Genomic DNA, 9,203 nt, shown 5'->3' on the forward strand with positions numbered 1-9,203 from the left:
GTATAGCTTATCATATTATTAATGCATATTCAGATTGTGCTATTTTATTGACAACTAGACATATTATATATTTATTATATATATATATATATTATATGCACAAATTTTTATTTTTCTTTAATTATTATGTTACTAATTTGATTGGCGATCTCACAAGTTAGATCATAAAAATTGAGACCTAAGTGTTTTTGATTTGTTGTCTAATTCAGCTTTTAAAATACTGTTATCAAGTTCGTAAAATTGTAACTGCTTGACAAATACAATACAAGGTTAGAATTTATAACTAACATGATATTTGGTTAAAATTTTTAATATAAAGGATAGATCCTTTTTTCAATCTTGAAGCCATGCAACCACCTTTGAAACTAAAAGACATAGCATAAAATACAAATAATATTAAAAAAGAATCCCATATACTATTGCAGAAACTTCCTTGACTTCTAGTTGGTTACATGCTACGCCTAAATTAAGAAATTTGCATAACCTTTTTTTTTTTATTGAAAAGGAAAATGTATGACTTGCTTATTACTAAAAAAAGAAGCTATATATGATGCCTTCTATATAGCGGTTATTAAAAAAACCGCTATATAGTTAAGGCATGATTCAAAAAAAGAGAATTACTGTTATATAATCTATCTTTTTTTTTTCAATTTTTTTTAGAAATTATATAACTATTCTTTTCAAATAACCAATATACAGTCTCAAAACTATATAGTGATTATCCTTTAAATTAAAAATTTTATTGATAATTTTTTTTGACTCTAAAAACTTTTATTATCCTTTAATTTTTTTTTTGTATGATCCAATGGTATGCATACTCTTTCTCTCTCTCATTGTCATTTTTCAAATTCAAATTCATCCCTTACACTTCATCTTCACAAACTCCACTCTCTCTCACCCAACCTCACTCCTCCACTCCACATTCAACTCTCTCTATTAACCAAGCATCTTTCTCTCTCCAAACTTTGAGTCTTCATCTTCAACATTCACATGATCAACTCTGGTCATGGTCTCTGACATGACATACGTTCCTTCTCCTCCATTCTATGTGCATGCATAGTGCCATGCTCCATTGTCTTATTTGTGTGGTATCCGATTTTGTTGACGTTAGTCTCCCTTAACTCTATCTCATCATTGTCCCTAATTATCTATGGTTAAATGAAAACCTAGTGTTTTAGATTTGCAACCATGATTTGTAGTTTTTGATTTTAGATATGTGGTTTTCAGATATGTGTGGTACTTATTTGGGTTTGCATTTTTCTTGAGAATGCTTTTTTGATTTTCCAAATCTATAGTTTTTGTTTTTTATTTGCATTTAAATTGTTAGATGGAAAACCTTAACATCAACTATGGTTAATTTTATATTTGGATATTATCTTTACTACTCTTGTCTTTCTTTTTCCTATTTTTTTTCATTCTACTTCATTGAAGAATTTAAGAGGAAAAAAATAAATTATAATGGATGGGCTATTAGAAATGTAGCTCCTATCAACTATATAGTAGTTAAAAACCACTATATATTGGATTAGAGAATAAATAATGCTAGAATATATAGCTCTAAAATATATAGTGGCCTATATATGGCAAAAAATAATAGCTATATACAGCGGTTAAAAATAAAATTTTCTTTTTTATAATTTGATTCACTTCAGACTCTACGTATTTTTTTTTATTTAGATTTAGTGTTCAAGGGAGGTGAACAACGTAGCCATTATCTCTAGACTATCCAAGTCTCACTTTAAAAATCTATGTATAAAATTTTTATTAAAATTTCAATCGTATATATAGAAATATATTCCCTAATTTTGATTATGATAAATTTAGAGAAAATTTTGTATTTAAGAGGATTATGTTATCCTAAGAGATTAAAGTTAGTGAGTTGAAAGGTTTAATTTTTCCAATTTCTTTTGTAGAATTTCGAAATTGGGCTTTGAATTTCGAAATTATCGTTGTTCTCTGGTTTTCTGGTTTCTGTCTCTCCTTAATCTTCCAACTCTGGTTTATCTTTTCAATCCTCGTCCCTTTCGAAATTGTTTATTTGGTCACTAGAATGATCATCATCTGCTATATTTTTCATACATGGAAACGGTGATTTAATTTCAGGGGACTTAGGTTGGCTATTGACTTATCTTTGTAAGGGGAAGTGATTCAAACTTAAAGTCTGCTTTGTACTAAGGCTTGCATGGGACTGGATCAATATTGGAGGAGTTAGTGAAAAATCTTAAGTGATAGTTTTGGGGACTAGACATAGGCAAGTAGTTAGTCAGAAGCAAGATAAATCTTGTGCGTTGATTTCTCTCATCTCTATCTCCAACAAACTATAGTGATATTATTTATATCTCTTATTTCTTTAATTTAAGGTTTTATTTGCCAACATTTTTAGAAGCTCACCTCACTCTCTCTCGGCGTATTTTCAGCAGACTCTACTTTTAAAACGAAATTACCATCAAATTAAAAAAGCAAGCAATCTGGCATATGATACAATCAATTTTTTTTTTTTTGCAGTAAAACAATTAGGTGAGTTGAGTTTTAGGAGTTCATTAGGACCCAGGTATATTTTCAAATTCATAGAGCAGTGCTTACAAAGGTATATATAGATCACCCATAACAAGGTTCTCACATTAGTAGTGAGAATTGAACCAACAACCTAGTCAATTATAGCCAAATTCTTAGCAGTTGGACCAATAATTTGCGTCAATATAGTCAGTTATTTTATTTTCTAGCTTGTATATGTATAAAAAAAAATTACACGGCCTACATCTAGTTTAATTGCGTTAAAACTCAAAGTCCAAGTTCCATTGCATTCCAAGGTCAAAGGAAGTTAACAACATAGTCATTACTTCTGGACTATTCATATTTAATTTGAACAATTTATATTAATATATAGAATTTTATTTAAATTTTGATTTTATACTCTACTTTTTAACATAACACTAATATCAAAATTCAAAAATTATTTTTTCATAATATGCTACAGAATAATTATCTAATTTTTTTCTTAAATATTATTGATAGTATTTAGATTCACGATTTATAATGAATATATATATATATATATATATATCCTTGAAGAAAAGTGAATTAAATTTTATAACAACTGTTTTGCACTTCTATTCTATTAAGTCTATTAAGTATTAACTAAAGTATCGAGGCATTTCTGAGAATCTAAAAAAAAGTATTGAGGCATTCATATTTTCACCTAGTTCACTTCATTTGTTTATTAAATATTCATCAATGTTTGTGTGGATGTGCATTGATACAAGAAGTTGTTATCTTTCAATAATATTACGGTGGTCCTGGAAAGCTCAAATATTATGTATGCATTATATTAGTAAAAGCTGTCGAATTTGACCAAGTCATTTGATATTCCCTTAATCCGAGTCCGTGCTACTGATATATAAAATGGTAAAATATTATGAAAATTAACCAAAAAAAAAACAGCAAAATACTCATGCTTTAACAATGGATATGTATTTTATTATTCATATTCATATTACATCAGACAAAGATAGCATAAAATAAAACTTTATTTATTCATGGTACATATTCCACAGGAAAGCATATTATTGTATGATAACTTATTATTGAACGATAATTTGTTGCATGATAAGAAACGACAAGATCGAAATAACCATTAAGATGTAAATATATGTGCTTCATGAGATATAATGAAATGATGAAAAGAGAGGGTGTAGGATTAAGGTGGGATTTGGTCATATGCATAAATGATAGTTCTAAATAGTGAAGTATATGTTAAACTTGAGGGAGGTGGAAGCGTATGAGTATTTGGTGAAGTTCTAGGAGTAGTTTAAGGAGTCAGCTGGGACATCTTGTGATGATTGTGATGAGTAGTATGAGGAGTCAGCTGGGACATCTTGTGATGATTGTGGTGAGTAGTATGAGGAGTCAGCTGGGACATCCTTTGACGATTGTGGTGAGTAGGATGAGGAGTCAGCCATGACATCTTGTGATGATTGTGGTGAGTAGGATGAAGAGTCAGTCGGAACATCTTGTGACGACTGTGGTGAGTAGTATGAGGAGTCAGTCGGGACATCTTGTGACGATTGTGGTGAGTAGCATGAGGAGTCAGCTGGGACATCCTTTGACAATTGTGGTGAGTAGAATGAGGAGTCAGCCATGACATCTTGTGACGATTGTGGTGAGTAGGATGAGGAGTCAATCGGGACATCTTGTGACGATTGTGGTGAGTAGTATGAGGAGTCAGTTGGGACATTTTTTGATGATTGTGGTGAGTAATATGAGGAGTCAGCTGGGACATCTTTTGATGATTGTGGTGAGTAGTATGAGGAGCCTAAGACATCTTGTGATGATTGTGGTGAGTAGGATGAGGAGTCTAGGACATCTTTTGACGATTGTGGTGACATAGAAGAACTAGGCGATAGGATATCTTTTGTTAATGGTGAAGGTGGTGAATGATAATCATTTTGAATAGGATGAGGATGGGGATGAGGTGGGTGTTGTTGGCGTTGAGCAGTAACCTTACTCAATATCAAGCATAAAACAATAAGGTAAGAGCAAATATGCAAAGACCTCTCCATTTTGAATTCTATTATCATAAAATGCAAAATACTTTGGTTGGTGAGAGTACTTACTACGATAAACCCTTTTTATACTTGTGCTTCGACCTGCGTGTTTAAAAGTTAGGTATTGAAAAATAGAGCAAGTACTTTTAAACATTAGTTTTTTCTTTTCTTTTTCTTTCTCCCATTAAGTGCATATGCTTCTCTTGGTCAAGAAATGGACCATATATGAGGGAGCTAGCAAGCAACTTTTAGTACAGTTGGATATCCTTTGTTGACTAAGTTGTAAAGTGTGTGCGTAACTGGAAATATGAAGCCGTGTTACATGGGATATAATACTAATTAGGGACTTCTGCAGATATATAGCCCATGTTATATAAAACTAAGCAAAAAATCCTATATTTATTATATTTTACATTATTGCTAGTTTATTAAATGTATATTTATCAATGATATATCATTGTATATAAAAAATAAGCTCATTGTAAATTTTTAAATTTTTAATGATAAATCCTTTATATATCAATGACAAATTGGCTACACTCCCAAATTTTTAAAAATTTGGTCCAGACTTTCTAGGAACAAGATTTTTTCCGGCTATCCTAATACAAATTATGTAAAGAATTATGTTAAAATAATATAGTCATAAAATTGATTTTAGGTTTAAAGGGAAAATTTTCCCTCAAACTATATATCAAGGAGTGTCAAGGACCCTTAACTCATTTTTAGTGTAATATTTTCTTAACATTAACAAATGTTAATTTATATACTGTTAGTTGATTAAAAAATTACAAAAGGTAAATAAAAAATAACAGAAAATGATCAATAAAATTACTAAAAAAAATTAAAGAAAAAGACAAAGAAAATTACAAATAATTAACGTATAAGAAAATTAATACTGGTGAAATTCTTTATATTACAAATAAATACTAAGAGAAAAGTGTTATTTCTTTTACATTTAGATGATTAAAATTCAATTGTGACTTGCAGCATTTTCACACTGGCTATTGAATGATTATCATATCACTATTGTTGACACCAACATCGGTAAGTAATTAACACATATGTTTGATTTAATAATATCTTATTAAAAATATTAATATTTTAATATTTAATAGCTTAGATATTATAACTATTATTATAAATATTTTTCGCAATTTATAATTCTTGTTTTAAAAAGGAAGAGCTCAATTAGTGTATTTGAGATTTATAGATTAAATTTTCTAATAACTCAACTATTATATTTGCAAAAGAATCACATTCACTTTTAAATCACAAATATATAAGCTAAGTTTTATTTTTTTTAGAAAAATTATAAATATTAAAATTAAATTATAAATTGTGTTTGTGAAGATTTTTAAATAATAATAATATTTAAATTAGTATATAATAAATTATTAATATTTTAACAAGAATTTTTAAAATAAATGAAATATATGTTTAGCCACATGCTAGTTGTTATTGTTGATAGAAATAGTGTCTTTTGTATTTTGATCTTTTATATATAGGAAAAAAATAACACTTGTCTCCAATATTTATTTGTAATTATTTGTTATTTTTTATAATTTTTCTCACACTTTTTATAATTTTTAGATCATTTTATATAAATTTTTGGTCAACTAATAGTCAAAGTTAACATTTGTTAATGGTAGGGGTAACTATTGTTTTGAAATGTTAGAGGAGAATATTATATTAAATACAAGTTTAGGATCTCAAATGTTTTTGAATCTATAGTTTAAAATAAAATTTATAATTTAACCCTTGATTTTACTATCCAATATTTTAAATTTAATTTTGAATAACTTGATATCAATTATTCAATCACTAAAAATGATAATTAAACAATAATGGCCAAATATCATGTAGTCTAGAAAGTACAAAATCTAAGTTGCATACTCTAATCTAAATTGCAAGATACTTCTAACTATATTTCACATACTAATAAAAGTAATTATTTCCTTACTTTCATAAAAAAAAAATAGCATGCCTTCCCTTTTTGTCCTTAACCTCTTCATTAATTAATACAAAGGATAGATTTGGAAAAATAATTTTTTTTTAAAAAGCATTAAGAGTTCCATGTTGGATAAACACTGCTTGTTGATGATAACAAAATTTGATAGAAGGTTTTGTTACTTTTGTACGTAATAAAATTAAACAAATGACAAAACCATCAAGAAAGCAACGGATCAAGAGAACAATATAAGATTTAGATCATATAGGTTTATTGTTTATGATTTATCTTAGTTAACGTTAAAAATCATTTGAGAGCTTGTATTTGCATATGCACGATAGAATCTTGTTTAGAGATAAGTCATAGACTCAAACATGCTGATCTTAACTTAGAAAATATCTTAGAAAGCATTTCATTGTGTTCATGTCCATTCTCATGAGAACTAGCTAGTTCACACGTGGTCTAGTTGAAATGACTTAGAATGCATTTGTTCTTGTTGAATTCGTTACCGCAAGATCTAAATGTTATTCTCACAAGAACTAGAGTTCCAGAATGGCATCATATTCTATCTGGTGATTTGCTCATTCACATGATAATTAGTTTGATTCACTGGAGAATTGGAGCTCTAGAATTGTGCTTGGTTCTATCAACTATATTATGCAAGAATCAGAGGTGATTCACCTGAGAAGTAGAGTGACAGTGGGAAACTTGTTTATGGACTTCTATTTCTTGCAAGAAATAGATGCCATGCTCACAAAAATGAGAGCTCCTATAGCTACTTGAGTTCTGCCCAAACCAGTTCTCTCAAGAACCTATTGATTTACGTGAGAAGTATTACATCCTTTTGACAATTTGAAGTATTCTTTAGAGCGTGGTACACTTGAACCATCCTTGAAAAATCCTAAGTCTAATATTCCAAAACTTGTCCAACCAGTTCTCACAAAAATGGGATCCTACCCATGCGAGAACTAGCAAATAGAGAGGTTACTCACCTCTTTCATCCAATTCTTGCAAGGACTAGAGTGAGCCATCGCATGAACCAATGTCCAAAGAAGCTTAGTGCTTTTGCCTATCTAATTCACACAAGGACTAGGTTGCATCATCGTAAGAAGTAGATTGAGTTATACACAAACCTTTCCGCCCAGTTTCATTCACGCAAGAATGAGCTCCTTTACACGTGAAGTAAAGTTATGACACGCATTTAATAAACTTCGCAGACAGCTTTTTGTTTGTTTTTTGTTTTTGTTGTTTTTGCAAAAGCTACTTCCTACATGCAATGCAATCGCGTCAAATGGCTAGTTTGAGTTCTCTAAAAGTTATATTCACTAAAAACTATAAGTAGCATCACATTTAAACTAGTAGGTAATGAATTTGGTGTGCATTAATTAATTTCTACCTAATTGTATTCATTTCTTGTGAAAAGCTCTTTGGTACCACCTTATTCAACATTTGGTGTTAGAGCATAGTCTCTTGATCTGACTTAACTGTTTAACTGTAACATTCTAACGTTTTAACCTTAGGATTAATAAGCTAATAAAGTGTATTTTAGTAAACTTGTGGCTAATCAAGGGTATTTTAGTAAAATTGTTGATTAATTAAATTAACAAGGTTTTTGGAAGGTTAATAGGCCTATCACATTTTTGGACGGCAAAAATTGGGCTGGTTAAGTGTATTTGGGCTCAATAGGACGGGAAGACCTTGGAATTGGGTCTTTGTGCCATCCACCACCACAAAAAAAGGGCATGAAATTTGGTTAAATAAGACTTGCATGTGACATAAAGAAAGAAAGAGGAAAAGTGAGAGGGTGATGGAGTAGATTCTTGGTGATGCTAGGTTTGATTTGCACGACTCTAAGGAGTGATTTAAGCTTGATTTCACCTTGGTAAGTCTCTAATATGTCTTCCTCTTCTCTTTTATGCAATTTTTCTGCTAGGGTTTGGTGAGATGATGATGATTTCAGTGCAGTGGGGTTTTTGGCCAAACCTATCGGTTTTAATGGGACCAATGGGAGTGTTAAACTTTCTAAACCTAGGCTTGATAATTTTATAAGTCTATATGAGTGGATCTTCATTTTTGCAAGAACCGTATAGAGAAAAATGATGGTTTGGGTTGTTGGATGTGCTAATTTGATGTTAGTTAAGCTAATGGGAGCTTATTGAAGCTAATAAATGATTTAGAATATGTTGGTTGTGTAAAATATAATAGAATTGACATGAGGGTCGGCTAAGGTTTGATTAAAGATACTTGGAAATGAGTATTGTGGAGGTAATAGTGATGATGATTTTTGTAAAATTTAGACAATCGTGTTTGATCACCAATTGAGCTCAAATTTAATCTTGAGAAAGCAATTGTTTGAAGGGTAAATATCTTTGATAACTTAAAGGTTTGAGTTAATTGGGAAAAATTTCTTTCTTGCACTAATACTTGTGTAGTTGATTTTTGGTTTTGTGAATAATTTGTAAATTTATGTTTTATAAAGCAATTTAAATGTTCTATGCTTTTGGAAACTTTATGCAAATGGGTTGATGTTATGAAATGATGAATTATTGTTGAAATGATGTTTTTGATTAGATTGTGATTTGACAAATATGTCGTGTGAAAATGAGCATGGCTTTTTTGTATGATCATAGTGATAGGTTGTAGTTCACTTCAGGAGAGTGATGATTCATATATTTTATATATTCTTACCTCCCGTTCCTTAGCTTTTTAGC

The sequence above is a fragment of the Prosopis cineraria genome, unplaced genomic scaffold (genome assembly GCF_029017545.1).
Source record: "Prosopis cineraria cultivar Desert tree isolate PC_DT_omini unplaced genomic scaffold, ASM2901754v1 PC7, whole genome shotgun sequence".
Taxonomy (NCBI): domain Eukaryota; kingdom Viridiplantae; phylum Streptophyta; class Magnoliopsida; order Fabales; family Fabaceae; genus Prosopis; species Prosopis cineraria.